Source organism: Pocillopora verrucosa, chromosome 4, assembly GCF_036669915.1.
Source record: "Pocillopora verrucosa isolate sample1 chromosome 4, ASM3666991v2, whole genome shotgun sequence".
NCBI lineage: Eukaryota > Metazoa > Cnidaria > Anthozoa > Scleractinia > Pocilloporidae > Pocillopora > Pocillopora verrucosa.
The window spans coordinates 5,166,843-5,183,653 of record NC_089315.1 but is presented as its reverse complement, the minus strand read 5'-3'; the positions used below and the strand labels follow the sequence as shown (position 1 = coordinate 5,183,653).

Sequence of the window (16,811 nt, the reverse complement as noted above, 5' to 3'; positions counted from 1 at the left end):
CGCAAAATAAAATTAACGTATCTGTTTGAACGTTTATCGATGAAGACGAAAAATCCATTTTCGTCCCATAAGCGTATATTATTGTTCTAACCTTACACTGAAGCACGAAACCATTCGTTGCGTGTCATTTGCGGGGGTAAAAGAGAAGCAAGGTCTTATTGACTATGGCAAGCTTCATCTTTTATTGACTCATTAAATGTCACTGCGCAGTAAGAACGTAGAGAAGTGTTTACAAAAAGAATACTGGGGAATTCTTCGTCCATTGACAGGTGAATATATAATTCGTAAAGAAAACTACCCGCCTCAATCACAAGAGAACCCGGAAATTATAGCTAGCTATTACATGAAGGCCTTAAATTAACCTGAGATAGTAAACTTCTATTCATTTGCCACCAGAAAGTTTTTGTACACAAGCAACCGATCCGCAGCAGCAAGATCAATGGCAAACATCAGCTCAGCTGGAGACGTAGCACAGCCACCGCTTGTAGGCATATTAGTATTTTTGGCTGCCCTAAACGTCTTTCTCTCCATCAGTTCAACTCTGGCCAATACTCTTATCCTAGTTGCCCTTCATAAAGTGTCGTCTATTTATCCACCAACGAAACTCTTCTTTCGATCCCTGGCGATCAGTGATCTTTGTGTTGGCCTAACTTCGCAACTGCTCTTTTGTGTAAGCCTTACGGGTAGAATAACAAACGTACGAAATAATCTATTCTACTACAGCGATCGATTAAATACTACTACAAGTTATATTCTGTTGATGGTCTCTGTCTTGACATCAACTGCAATAAGTGTGGACAGACTTCTCGCGCTGTTGTTGAGGCTGAGGTACAGAAAGACTGTGACATCGAAGCGCGTGCGAAAGATTGTAATTGGCATTTGGTTTATTTCTTGTGTATTAGGCGTATGGCGACACAGTTCATGGGGCGAAGAAGTTTCTCGGGTCACATTCATTGTTTTTCTTGTACTGTGTTTGATAATCTCTTTTCTCTCGTACATCAAGATCTATCTTCTCCTGCGCCATTATCAAGAGCAGCTGCAAAACCATTTTCAACAACCAAACAGACTGACAATTCCATTAAATATGGCAAGATATAAAAGGACGGTTCATGGCATAGCTTGGGTACAGTTGACATTGCTTGTTTGTTATCTCCCCTTCTGTGTTGTGCTCATGTTATTTTCATACGGCAAAATACCTGAAAGTGCATCGGGGATGGCTTTTCTTCGTTTCGCAATTACAATTGTTTACCTAAACTCATCTCTGAACCCGATCCTTTACTGCTGGAGGATTGTAGAGGTGAAGGAAGCTGCAAAAGATACGATCAGATCACTAAACTGTTTTAAGTCCAACTAGCTAGACGTTCTCTTTTTTAGTATTGACCTGTGATTGGAGAACGGAAAAACTGTGCGAAATCATGACCTTGGACGAAACGAAAACGAAACCGGGAAAGAGCTCAACAGTTCGAGTCATTAATTTAAAGGCGTTATTTTTCAACTGTTAATGTTGTTGGATAAACGGTGCCCGCCGGCCGACTTGACAGTATCTCTTCTCAGTACTTCTTCTTATCCATTTCATCGTTTCATGAAGTGATTCAGTGGCGCTTTTCCCGCGAACCAGATGGTCATAGAATTGCTTTATGAATTGCAATGTTGCTTTGGCGTCGACGGACCACAGAGAAACGTGCGCCAGATCCCAAAAAGGTTCGAGTGATTCCGAAAACTCGTTTGGCTTTAATTTTCCCAAAGTACCACCAGCTTAGCTCGCAACTGGACCATGACACATCGCCCATAGTCTGTATGAAATCATCAGAGATTTTATTCGCATAACGGATAGGTGCTAAGCATATCTCACCTCTGACTGCATCACCATGCGCGGCAAAGCGGATTAAACTTATTTTGTTCAACTCCTTCAGCACAGCGTGCTTGGTATCATGTTCGCCAGGCAAGATTCTCAAGGGCTCAAATTCTAGTAGCTTGTCAGTCATCTCTGCTTCCATTCTCGCACATGGTAGTTCAGATATATATTTTTCTATTTGTATATTTTTTTTTTCGTTCAACAAAACTACTCCAACATCGATATCTCCCACAATAAGAGCATCCTTCCCACAGTGATAATCCATTGGGCTGTCGTGGATTAACTTGAGGGTAGTCAAGGATGGAACCAGCCTGATTGCATACTGATCTCTCTGACAGATAATTTCCGTTCTCGTCCATCATAGCTTGAAACGGTACCCTGTGCAACTCCCCCTCGGGAAATACGATGATTTTGGAACCCTCCAGAAGATTATCAAAAGGCCCAATTATGTTGTCGTACCTCAGCCTTAAGGCTCTCTTGCTTGAACTATCGAGCCTCATCATCATGATCATCATCATCATCATCCTCTTCTTCCACCTCGAAAGGGCGTGTAGGATCTTCCCGTGATTGTGATTGAGAACACTTTTGGCCCGCCTCAAAGATAAAAAACGATCTGTCTTCATGGGAACTACTTCATCCAAATTTGTACTGTGCATATGTTGCATTATATTAGCCAAAGACTCAAACATGTGATCAATATTCTCAGCTTTAAGACGTTGAGGAACTGCATCTATGACTTCTCTTGACACCTTCTCAAATTTAATGCTCTGGTTTGGTTTCACGACCCGAAGGAAAAGCTCGTTCACATGGTAGACGATGTACAGAACGACGCGGTCTTCCTTCAATAACAGTGTTTCAATGTCGCTGACTTTCAGTTTTTCGTCCGGGTTAGCTCCTTGAATGAAGCATTGTTTTGACATTAAATCTGCAAGTCCTCTAGCACGTCTAAGCTCGTCAGTATACATAGCTTTGTTCACATCCTCTTCTGACTGGCACATAAAGCAAACAAGCAACTTGAAAGGAAAAATGTTATCGTTGCCGAAAGAGACTCTGAAGTGATCCTCTTTGATACTTGATACTGTTTGATTTCGTAGTAAGTTTTCGATTAATAAATTCGATGAATTAGGCATAAGGAACACCTACCAATCGAAAGGTGTGATTTTAACGCTGCATTGTCATTACAATAAAGAACCCTATTAAAAAACTTCAACGGGTCTTAAACAGGACAGTAAGGACGATGAGTTTCACTCCCGTAAGTGACCAAGACAGATTTCTTCTTACTATATATATATGTCTATATATATATATATATATATATATACAATATCTTGCAGACAAGTGATGAGAATAAAGAAAAATATCAATTATGGAATTACTAATTGATCCGGTTCCAAATTTTCCAAATTAACATAGTGAGAATCATTTGGCAGACACTAAGGAGAATTACTAATGAGATCTTGAGTTAAAGGGTTAAAAAGGCTTTCATCTAACAGAACTTTACACTGCCTTGTCGGAGTAAGCGACTATTTGTCCATGCAAGAAACAACTGAATAATTAACTAGCATACTGGTAATTCCAACCACATACTATTCTACAACCACTGTTCAGCATGTTACTCCAGCAATATCTAAAAGTTACAGTGAATTTTTATGTCCATTTTCCATAGATATCAAATGATTTGCCTCAGCCCGAATTAGCATGGATGGGACTATACTTTACAATTACCCAGCTGTCTGTGATGCATGTACAGATTGGTGATGGTCTGTCTGTTGGGGATCAGGAGAGTGACTGTGATGATGACGACAGGCGGAAATTGATCAGTCATTATGCCAATGACAAGTACCTCAGTAAATGGGAAGTGGCTGAAGAGGAAGAAGAGATTGAAGAGGAAACAGAAAAGTTGGATGGGAAAGAGCCAAATATAGAAAACTCAGAGTAAGTTTTCGTGTTTGTTGATTGCAGCATTTTTAATCCTTTACACCCTAACATCAGTGTTTTTATTCTCCATACTGTTGTCTATACATTCCTAAGGTGTTGACAGGGAGAATTTGTTTAACAATCAAGAGGTTCTGTAGTTGGTGATTATTTCCTTTATTCTCGTAACCTTAATGAGTGATACAGGGGTGATACTGTGAGGAGAAAATAATTTCTACTTTTTCTTAGGGATTAGAGGGTTAACCCTTCAAGTCTTTTTAACTCCTTCAATCTGTAAATTGAAGTACAAATTCTCCCCCACTGTGGTCTTCAATATTTTGGTTTTCTTTTTGGGTAATTGTTATAATTTGTATTATAGATACTGGCTCAAATTCTTTGTGAATGAGTTGCAAAATGACTCATTCTAGAAACAACTGTCGGTATATAAAGGTACAAACAAATGGTACATTTTCAATAAAGCTTGGTAGAGGGTATAATTTTGTAATTGTTAAGGGAGTTATAAAGCTTGACATAGCTTAGATCTTAATCAAGATCATCAGAGTGAGATGTGGATAGTAATTCTGGCTTAAAACAGAGTATCCTTGACCTTTCAACTCAGTTCCAATTGATTGGCACATGTGGTGACTGGTAGTCACCACTATCTGTGTTCCACAGATCATCAATTGTAGTTGAGTAAATTGTCTTCTCTTCCCATTTTTGCTAGGAAGAAAGAGGCAGCTGGAGACAAAACTGTCCAACGTTTAGTGACAGCCAGTGACTGTGATGATCCCTCTCTTGTGTCGTACAACAGTGTTAGGGACTTTAATCCATCGGCTGCTCCAAAGACAGCCCCCACGTCAGTGCATCATCACCTAGGACTGCTGTCTGAGTCCACTGGTGATGGATTGAAGGTATGTCCTAACAGACCAACTTCAAGTAGGTTTATGCCACAGGCTATTTGTTTGGAGCCATCTATTAAAATCTGAGTGGTTTGACGGTTTTTACTGTTATTGTTATTATCATTATTTTTTATCATTATTATTATTGATAGTGATATTATCATTATTATTTATATTGATTTTATTATTATTTTTATTATTATTGTCGTTATCATTATTATTTTGTAAATATTGACTTTTAGACTATTTATCGCTCACAAGTATTTGAAAGATTAAATTCTAAATACTTGCTGTTTATTTTGATAATTTTACCTGTGAACTGCTATTTTGCTTCAGCTATATTATTATTATTATCATTATTATTAATATTATTATTAATACTTTAGTGGTATGGAACTGCTCTTTCAGGATGTTCACCCGTCCACTAAGGGTACACAATTTCTAGTGTTGAGGGTGTTCCAAGTGGTCTAAGTTTTCATTGTAATACGCCAAAAGATGTCGAAGCCTTGTTAGGACTGTGTGTATTGAGATACATTCGAGTTGTTAATGTGGTTGTGGGTTTCTCTCCACAGCTTTGGCAAGGTTAAGGAGGAAAGATTTATTTTATTGCCGGCCGTTGTCAATCAATGCGGATCAACAGTGCCAAGTACGGAAAACTGAAAAAGGCCTTTACAAAAAGATGGAAATCTAAATCTTGCACCCCATTGAACAGAAAAGATGGTTATCAGACACAACTAGTGAGTTCAGCCAAATCAGATATGGACATAGCGATACCCTCCAGCAGCAATCTGGGCAGTCTAAGTCGACTGAGGCAATTTAATACTCAGCTGAAAGGTAGAGATATTGCAGTGAGTTTAGAGAGAGGCTTCCCTACCTTAATCTCAGATAGTTCATTTTTCTTACATAGTGACCACAGAAGTTCATCTGTGGTCACTACCAACGCAGACCCATTTGTAAAGCTTCCTGTTCTTGGGAACTCTGACGGGAAACACAGAAATAGCAAAACCGAGAATGGAAGTTCAACCGAGAACAATTCGAACGAGCCAAGGCCTGTGTTCATTATTCCATTTGGTGCATTTGATGATCCTGTAGAAAGTGAACCTGAATTAAAACGAAAAGCAGATAAAGGAGAGAAGCCTTTGTCTAAGAGCCTTACAGATCGAAATAACAATTCGCCAGGGTCTTTAAAAGAGGCGGGAAATTCTCCGGAAAAACTGGACGATTCTGTTATAACAGAATGCCCCGTAGATAAAGTTGCAGACGGCAGTGCTCATAGTCAAGAAAACGATCAAAATTCAGTCAAGTATTCAGTAACATCCTCTGGTGTTGTTAAGGATGTAAAGGCGTCATGTAGCCCTCGATCAGCCAAACAAGCTGTGCCCGACTTTCATCTGAAGAGAGAAATAAGTAACCTTTCTCTGAGTAATTATCTGAAGACTGTACCCACACGAGGTTCACAGGAACGGGATATAGTCTGACATCTCCCAGGTCAAATCTGATGCCAAAGATTAGCTACACCAAACGATCGCGAACCTTGCCGACATTTTACATGGTGAACAATTCCTTGCATCAAGTAAATCACACTGGATTCAATTCATCGCGGGCGAATACCTCCCAGGTATATCGTGGATATTTTCCGACAACAGGCCGAAATGAATCGAAAGTGTTTTACGCAGAGATCAGCACCACTTCAGAGAAGAACTCCTCGCCAAGTGGTGATGATAAAATGCAAGGATTCTTGAGAAGAACGAGAAGCACAAGCCCCAAGAAAGTTCTTTCAAACTCTCATATTCCGTTTTTGAAGACCAATTACCTATCCAGAAAGTCACTCTCACGAAAAAGTGTGGAACGATCGCCAAGAGCTCAAAACTCACTAAAATCTGACCAGAGTTTATTGCACGTACCTGTTACAGGACACCAATTTTCGAGGTTGAGTGGAGTCAGTGATAGATAATTATTTTGCCCTCTGGTGGGGTGAAAATGAGACGGGGTCAAACGTTTGCGCATGTGTGAGCGTTGAAACGGCTTAGAGTCTCTAAAAATGGTCTTCCTACATCGTGCTCACAGGCTGTCAAAAACCAGGTCTCACTAGAATTTGAAATAGCTTAAGTTTTTTCTCCAAAAATTTTATTTCCCTATAAAGATTTCTTAACAGTGAATTGTTTGGAGACTTCTGGGAAATTTTAGCTTTCTTGAATTTTGTTGGGCACCGGTTGGTTTTATGGAAGTCTTCGTATAGAATTTGCGCGGGAAATTGGTGCGCTCCTGGCAGTGATTTTTTGCGCATGCCCACCGTTTGACCGCTGCCTCGACAGTAGACCTAGACAGGCTGTAATCAGGCAATCAGTGGCAATATGCAGGTTTGGAAAGAGTTTTCAAAACTGTGTTTATGCTTGCAAATTTTCCTCGGCAAGTGCTGTTATCGGACTCCTTAGGTTTTCAACAATAACTGAGATTTGCCAAGAGAAAAAGTTAGAAATTTGTTAGTGACGTGAACGACATGAAGATGACGTTACATGACTTGAAGATAACGTGACGTGATAAAGACGTGAAGTGAAGACGACACTGAAAAATCTGCAGTAGTTTTAAGTGGAATTCTACTCTAACAAATGTTCCTGAACCAGTGTCTTATCGAGACCGTTGAATAGACCATGTATTAGCGTGACTGTTTAGATCTTTTATATTCAGCACTTCCTTTAAGATCAGAATTTAAAGAGTAAATAATATAAATAATAGCTTAATATGATCGATGAAACCTCATAGGGGCTTATGAATTGATATAGTGTTAATATATGTGTTCCCATACTTTTGATACGAGCATGAACGGTGTACCAAGAATTGTGAAAGAGTGGTACGATGATGAATATCGTGACTTACCTACCCATTTAATATCTAGGGGTGCTTTAATTATACGAAAGATGTGTTTGTTGTTAATTGTGGTTGTATTGCTGTGTGAATGTTCAAATATCATGATCACCAACAGGTGGCAGTATTTCGCCTTCTTTTCGGCTAGTCTCGAGAGACACCGAAGACCAACAGTGTAGCAGTCGAAACGTCGCCATTTCCAATCGACATTGCCTGTAGGTTGCGAAACAAACGACCCATTACCCATCTATTTTATTATTCTTCAACATTGTTGTGAGCGTGTCTGCGCCTTTACCCTTACGGTAACTAAATTTAAGTGCTTAAACATTTACAATGGGTTCCGTAAAAATTTCAGGCACTTGTGATTCGTTTCACGTCATGAACAATTTTTAATAAAGCAGAACTGAAATGTTTCCCTTGTATTTTCAATTTAGTGGCTGCTCTGATAATATATTGAAATAGAGAAAGAAAGAAATGCTGGCATGCCTGTCATCATCCGCTTGGCGAGCTGCCAATCTTTTCTTAATAACCTCTATATTCGTATGTCTTAACAAAATTCACGGCCAAAGACTACACTTAGCACGTTGAAAAGTAGTCTTTATTGAAATAAGCGTACTTAAATATCCGTTTTGACATAGCAATATTTATTGCGAGGTTGCAAAGGAGCATAACTAATTCATGCATAACATCTGCTTTTCTTTTATTACAATTTAGAGACGCATACAATAGTTGAAGACAAGCGCGTGTGTTCTGTCGAACTTCGTAATAAGACCATCGCACTTAGTAGTAAAACTTGCTATCGCATTTCTCAGTACCTTGCAGCAACACTTACCACACTATGTAGAGTGCAACATGTGTTGTTAGAAAATGCTATAGCGTACTTTAACAAAATGTGTGATGATCTGTCATAACAAAGAGAGACAGCTTTCTTATTACAAATTCGACAGGTATTTTATAGTGCGACGATCATTCCAAAATGCGAGAGAACACACGTTTTCCTAAATACATCCCTGTTCTCAAAGTAAAACGGACCGATATTTTGGAGATTTTACTAACAAAACATATATTCGTCTCAGTTTCTAAGATCCAAATTCATGCAAATTTGTGACATAAAATTGTGTTTATATTTCTTTTTTAAAAAGCTTCTTGTAGTGGATAAAAAGGTAAAGAAAAGCGCGGACTGTTAGATTCATCCTTGCTTCGAAATATACCTGACCGTTTTTACTTATCGTATGTGTTGCGCAAGCAGTTTGGAAGAAGCCAATGTCTTTCAACTTCCTAGAATAAACATTTGGCTTTCTCTTGAACAAATTTGAAATAACTTAAAGATGACAGACAACCTGCTGCTTTCTTAATTCTCAGCTTGTTCGCAAAATAAAATTTATTTATCTATTTGAACGTCTACCGATGAAGACGAAAAATTCATTTTCATTCCATTAGCGTATATATATATTCTAACCTTACACTGAAGCACGAAACAATTCGTTGCGTGTCATTTGCGGGGGTAAACGAGGAGCAAAGTCTAATTGACAAAGGCAAGCTTCATCTTTTATTGGCTAATTAAATGTCACTGTGCAGTAAGAACATGAAGAAGTGTTTACAAAGTAAAAAAATACTGCGGAATTCTTTGTCCATTAACAGGTGAATATATAATTCGTAAAGAAAACTACCCGCCTCAATCACAAGAGAACCCGGAAAATTAAAGCTAGCTGTTACATGAAGGCCTTAAATTAAGCTGAGACAGTAAACTCCAATTCATTTGCAACCAGAAAGTGTTTGTACATAACCAGCCGATCCGCAGCAGCAAGATCAATGGTAAACATCAGCTCAGCTGGAGACGTAGACCAGCCACCGCTTGTAGGCATAGTGGTATTTTTGGCTGCCTTAAACGTTTTTCTCTCCATCAGTTCAACTCTGGCCAATACTCTTATCCTAGTTGCCCTTCATAAAGTGTCGTCTATTTATCCACCAACGAAACTCTTCTTTCGATCTCTGGCAATCAGTGATCTTTGTGTTGGTCTGACTTCGCAACCGCTCTTTTGTGTAAGCCTTACGGGTAGAATAACAAACGTACGAAATAATCTATTCTACTACAGCGATCTATTAAATACTACTACAAGTTATATTCTGTTGATGGTTTCTGTCTTGACATCAACTGCAATAAGTGTGGATAGACTTCTCGCGCTGCTGTTGAGGCTAAGGTACAGACAGACTGTGACATTGAAGCGCGTCCGAAAGATTGTAATTGGCATTTGGTTTATTTCTTGTGTATTAGGCGTATGGCGACACAGTACATGGGGCGAAGAAGTTTCTCGGGTCACATTCACTGTTTTTCTTGTACTGTGTTTGATAATCTCTCTTCTCTCGTACATCAAGATCTATCTCCTCCTGCGCCATTATCAAATGCAAGTACAAAACCACTTTCAACAGCCAAACAGACCAACAATTCCATTAAATATGGCAAGATATAAAAGGACGGCTTATGGCATAGCTTGGGTACAGTTGACATTGCTTGTTTGTTATCTCCCCTTCTGTGTTGTGCTTATGTTATTTTCATACGGTAAAATACCGGAAAGTGCATCGGGGATGGCATTTCTTCGTTTCGCAATTACGATTGTTTACCTAAACTCATCTCTGAACCCGATCCTTTACTGCTGGAGGATTGCAGAGGTGAAGGAAGCTGCAAAAGATACGATCAGATCATTAAACTGTTTTAAGTCCAACTAGCTTGGCGTTTTCTATTTTTTAGTATTGACCTGTGATTGGAGAACGGAGAAACTGTACGAAATAATGACATTGGACGAATCGGAAACGAAAGCCGGTAGCCAGCTTTAAATGTTACGCGGTCCCCAATTTGGATAAAAGGTGCCCGCCGGCCGACTTGAGAGTATCTCTTCTCAGTACTTCTTCTCATCCATTTTTATCGTTTCATGAAGTGATTCACTGGCGCTTTTCCCGCGAACCAGATGGTCATGGAATTGCTTCATGAATTGCAATATTGCTTTGGCGTCGACGGACCACACAGAAGCCAACACAGATCGTGTGCCGTATCCCAAAAAGGTTCGAGTGATTCCGAAAACTCGTTTGGCTTTAATTTTCCCAAAGTACCACCAGCTTAGCTCGCAACTGGACCTTTGACACATCGTCCATAGTCAGTATGAAATCATCCTTTTCAGAGATTTTATTCGCTTAACGGATAGGTGCTAAGCATATCTCACCTCTGACTGCGGCAAAGCGGATTAAACTTATTTCGTTCAACTCCTTCTGCACAGCGTGCTTGGTGTCATGTTCACCAAGCAAGATTCTCGAGGGCTCAAGTTCTAGTAGCTTGCCAATCATCTCTGCTTCCATTCTCGCACATGTTAGTTCAGATATATATTTTTCTTCGCCGTTCAACAAAACAACTCCAACATCGATATCTCCCATAATCAGAGCATCCTTCCCACTGTGATAATCCATTGGGCTGTCGTGGATTACCTTGAGGGTAGTCAAGGATTGAACCAGTCTCATCTCATACTAATGTCTCTAACAGATAATTTCCATTCTCGTCCTCCATAGCTTGAAAAGGTACCCTGTGCAACTCTCCCTCGTGAAATACGATGATTTTGGAACCCTCTAGGAGATTATCAACAGGCTCAATTATATATATTGTCGTGCCTCGGCCACAAGGCTGTCTTGCATGAACTTTCAAGCGGAACCTCATCATTATCATCATCCTCTTCTTCCACCTCGAAAGGGTGTGCAGGATCTTCCCGTGATTGTGATTGAGAATACTTTTGGCCCGCCTCAGAGACAAAAAACGATCTGTCTTCATAGGAACTACTTCCTCCAAATTTGTACTTTGCATATGTTGCATTATAGTAGCCAAAGACTCAAACAAGTGATCAATATTCTCAGCTTTAAGACGCTGAGGAACTGCGTCCATGACTTCTCATGACACCTTCTCAAATTTAATGCTCTGGTTTGGTTTCACGACCCGAAGGAAAAGCTTGTTCACATGGTAGACGATGTACAGAACGACACGGTCTTCCGCTAATAACAGTGTTTCAATGTCGCTGACTTTCAGTTTTTCGACCGGGTTAGCTCCTTGAATGAAGCATTGTTTTGACATTAAATCTGCAAGTTCTCTAGCACACCAAGTTCGTTAATGTACATAGCTTTGTTCACATCCTCTTCTGACTGGCACATTAAGCAAACGAACAACTTGAAAGGGAAAATGTTATCGTTGCCAAAAGAGACTCTGAAGTGATCCTCTTTGATACTTGATACTCTTTGATTTCGTTGTAAGTTTTCGATTAAAAATTTGATGAATTAAGCATAAGGAACACTTACCCATCGAAAGGTGTGATTCTAAGGCTGTATTGTCATTACAGTAAAGAACCCTATTAAAAAGCTTCAACGGGTCTTGAACAGGACAGTAAGGACGATGAGTCTCACTCCCGTAGGTGACCAAGACAGAATTTCTTCTCACTATATCTGCACAACATCATGCAGACAAGTGATGAGAATAAAGAAAAATATCAATTATGGAATTACTAATTGATCCGATACCAAATTTTCCAAACTAACATGGTGAGAATCATTTGGCAGACACTAAGGAGAATTATTAATGAGATCTTGAGAGTTAAAGGGTTAAACAGGCTTTCATCTAACAGAACTTTACACTGCCTTTTCGGAGTAAGTGACTATTTGTCCATGCAAGAAACAACTGAATAATTAACTAGCATGCTGGTAATTCCAACCACATACTATTCTACAACCACTGTTCAGCATGTAACTCCAGCAATATCTAAAAGTTATAGTGAATTTTTATGTCCATTTTCCATAGATACCAAATGATTTGCCTCAGCCCGAATTAGCATGGATGGGACTATACTTTACAATTACCCAGCTGTCTGTGATGCATGTACAGATTGGTGATGGTCTGTCTGTTGGGGATCAGGAGAGTGACTGTGATGATGACGACAGGCGGGAATTGATCAGTCATTATGCCAATGACAAGTACCTCAGTAAATGGGAAGTGGCTGAAGAGGAAGAAGAGATTGAAGAGGAAACAGAAAAGTTGGATGGGAAAGAGCCAAATATAGAAAACTCAGAGTAAGTTTTCGTGTTTGTTGATTGCAGCATTTTTAATCCTTTACACCCTAACATCAGTGTTTTTATTCTCCATACTGTTCTCTATACATTTCCTAAGCAGCTGACGAGGAGAATTTGTTTAACAATCAAGAGGTTCTGTAGTTGCTGATTATTTCCTTTACTCTCGTAACCTTAATGAGTGATACAGGGGTGATACTGTGAGGAGAAAATAATTTCTGCTCTTTCTTAGGGATTAGAGGGTTAACCCTTCAAGTCTTTTTAACTCCTTCAATCTGTAAATTGACGTATAAATTCTCCCCCACTGTAGTCTTCAATATTTTGGTTTCTTTTTGGATAATTGTTATAGTTTGTATTATAGATACTGGCTCAAATTCTTTGTGAATGAGTTGCAAAATGACTCATTCTAGAAACAACTGTAGGTATATAAAGGTACAAACAAATGGTACATTTTCAATAAAAGTTGGTAGAGGGTATAATTGTGTAATTGTTAAGGGAGTTATAAAGCTTGACATAGCTTAGATCTAAATCAAGATCATCAGAGTGAGATGTGGACAGTTTTTATTCTGGCTTAAAACAGAGTATCCTTGACCTTTCAACTCAGTTCCAATTGATTGGCACATGTGGTGACTGGTAGTCACCACTATCCGTGTTCCACAGATCATCAATTGTAGTTGAGTAAATTGTCTTCTCTTCCCTTTTTTGCTAAGAAGAAAGAGGCAGCTGGAGACAAAACTGTCCAACGTTTAGTGACAGCCAGTGACTGTGATGATCTCTCTCTTGTGTCGTACAACAGTGTTAGGGACTGTAACCCATCGGCTGCTCCAAAGACAGCCCCCACGTCAGTACATCATCACCTAAGACTGCTGTCTGAGTTCACTGGTGATGGATTGAAGGTATGTCCTAACAGACCAACTTCAAGTAGATTTATGCCACAGGCTATTTTGTATGGAGCCAACTAAGAACATCTATTAAAATCTGAGTGGTTTGACGGTTTTTACTGTTATTGTTATTATTTTTTATTTTTTTTTAATCGTTATTATTATTATTATTGATAGTGATATTATCATTATTATTTATATTGACTTTATTATTATTTTTATTATTATTGTTGTTATCGTTATTATTTTGTAAATATTGACTTTTAGACTATTTATCGCTCACAAGTATTTGAAAGATTAAATTCTAAATACTTGCTGTTTATTTTGATAATTTTACCTGTGAACTCCTATTTTGTTTCAGCTATGCAAGTTCTTCAAAGTTAAATACATTTTTGTACACAAGACACAACTTGTTTTTGTTCCATACCCATCGGTAAATATTCTAACTGAGTTGTGAATAAAGCATTAAATTTTTTTTATTATTATTATTATTATTATTATTATTATTATCAATATTATTATTAATACTTTAGTAGTATGGAACTTCTCTTTCAGGATGTCCACCCCCACTAAGGGTACACAATTTCTAGTGTTGAGGGTGTCCCAAGTGGTCTTAGTTTTCATTGTAATACGCCAAAAGATGTCGAAGCCTTGTTCAGACTGCGTGTATGGAGATACATTCGAGTTGTTAATGTGGTTGTGGGTTTCTCTCCACAGCTTTGGCAAGGTTACGGAGGAAACATTTATTTTAATGCCGTCCGTTGTCAATCAATGCGGATCAACAGTGCCAAGTATGGAAAACTGAAAAAGGACTTTACAAAAAGATGGAAATCTAAATATTGCACCCCATTGAACAGAAAAGATGATTATCAGACACAACTAGTGAGTTCAGCCAAATCAGATATGGACATAGCGATACCCTCCAGCAGCAATCTGGGCAGTCTACGTATGAGATCTTGTAAGGAGAAGAAATGCAGAACAGCCACGTGTAGACACGGCAAAATTCCTAAACCTCCAACTGGGAAGATATGTAAGGGGTTGAGTGAAAAACTTTTAACTGAAACGTTTAAGCGGTTACAGGAAGATAGTGGTTATGGACTGAAAGGGGAATCTTTGTCTGTATCTGGGGGACAAGTTGGCGATGCACTGATCGATCCTATAGATAAAGTGAGGCAATTTAATACTCAGTTGAAAGGTAGAGACATTGCAGTGAGTTTGGAGAGAGGCTTCCCTACCTTACTCTCAGATAGTTCATTTTTCTCACACAGTGACCACAGAAGTTCAACTGTTGTCACTGCCAACGCAGACCCATTTGTAAAGCTTCCTGTTCTTGGGAACTCCGACGGGAAAAGAAATAGAAAAACCGAGAATGGAAGTTCAACTGAGAACAATTCGAACGAGCCAAGGCCTGTGTTCATTATTCCATTTGGTGCATTTGATGATCCTGAAAGTGAACCTGAATTAAAACGAAAAGCAGATAGAAGAGAGAAGCCTTTGTCTAAGAGCCTTCGAAATGACAATTCGCCAGGGTCTTAAAAAGAGGCGGAAAATTCTCCGGAAAAACTGGACGATTCTGTTATAACAGAATGCCCCGTAGATAAAGTTGCAGACGGCAGTGCTTATAGTCAAGAAAACGATCAAAATTTAGTCAAGTATTTAGTAACATCCTCTGGTGTTGTCAAGGATGAAAAGGCGTCATGTAGCCCTCGATCACCCAAACAAACTGTACCCGACTTTCATCTAAAGAGAGAAATAAGCGAACCTTTCTCTGAGTAACTATCTGAAGGCTGTACCCACACGAGGTTCACATGAACGGGATAGTCTGACATCTCCCAGGTCAAATCTAATGCCAAAGATTAGCTAGACCAAACGATCGCGAGCCTTGCCGACATTTTACATAGTAAACAATTCCTTGCATCAAGTTAATCACGCTGGATTCAATTCACCGCGAACGAATACATCCCAGGTGTATGGTGGATATTTTCCGACCACAACGATATTTTCCGAAATGAATCGAAAGTGTTTTACGCAGAGATCAGCACCAGTTTAGAGAAGAACTCCTCGCCAAGTGGTGATGATAAAATGCAAGGATTCTTGAGAAGAACGAGAAGCACAAGCCCTACGAAAGTCCTTTCAAACTCTCAGATTCGGTTTTTGAAGGCCAGTTACCTATCCAGAAAGTCACTCTCACGAAAAAGTGTGGAACGATCGCCAAGAGCTCAAAACTCTCTGAAATCTGACCAGAGTTTATTGCACGTACCTGTTACAGGACACCAATTTTCGAGGTTGAGTGGAGCCAGTGATAGATAATTATTTTGCACTCTGGTGCTGGGGTGAAAATGAGACAGGGTCAAACGTTTGCGCATGTGTGAGCGTTGAAACGGCCTAGAGTCTCCTAAAATGGTCTTCCTACATCGTGCTCACAGGCCGGCAAAAACTTGGTCTCACTGGAATTTGAAATAGCTGAAGTTTTTCTCCAAAAACTTTATCTCCCTTTAAAGATTTCTTTTTTCAACAAAAACTGAGATTTGCCAAGAAAAAAAGTTAGAAATTTGTTAGTGACGTGAACGACATGAAGATGACGTGACATGACTTGAAGATAACGTGACGTGATAAAGACGTGACGTGAAGATGACACTAAAAAATCTGCAGTAGTTTTTAGGAGAATTCTACTCTAACAAATGTTCCTGAACCAGTGTCTTATCGAGACCGTTGGATAGACCATGTATTAGCGTGGCTTTTTAGATCTTTTATATCCATTACTTCCTGTTAGATCAGAATTTAAAGGGTAAATAATATAAATAATAGCTTAATATAATTGATGAAACCCCATAGGGGCTTATGAATTGATATAGTGTTAATATATGTGTTCCCATACTTTTGATACGAGCATAAATGGTGTACCAAGAATTGTGAAAGAGTGGTACGATGATGAATATCGTGACTTACCTACCCATTTAATATCTAGGGGTGCTTTAATTATACGAAAGATGTGTTTGTTGTTAACTGTGGTTGTATTGCTGTGTGAAGTTCAAATATCATGATCAATAGCAGGTGGCGGTATTTCGCCTGCTTTTCGGCTAGTCTCGAAAGACACCGAAGGCCAGTAGTGTAGCAGTCAAAAAGTCGCCAATTACAATCTATATTGCCTGTAGGTTGCGAAACGAACGACTAATTGCCCATCTATTTCATTATTCTTCAACATTCTTGAGAGCGTGTCTGCGCCTTTAACCTTATAGTAACTAAGTTTAAGTGCCTAAACATTTACAATGAGTGCCATAAAAAGTTCAGGCAGTTGTGATT

The 16,811-nt window shown here is 39.1% G+C and overlaps 2 pseudogenes; both read left to right on the top strand.

The window, feature by feature from the left end:
- The first annotated feature begins 3,092 nt into the window (after positions 1-3,092).
- Positions 3,093-7,602, top strand: LOC136280167 (uncharacterized; annotated as a pseudogene).
- Positions 7,603-12,258: 4,656 nt separating this feature from the next.
- On the top strand, positions 12,259-16,632 carry LOC131794700 (uncharacterized; annotated as a pseudogene).
- The last annotated feature ends 179 nt before the right edge of the window (positions 16,633-16,811 follow it).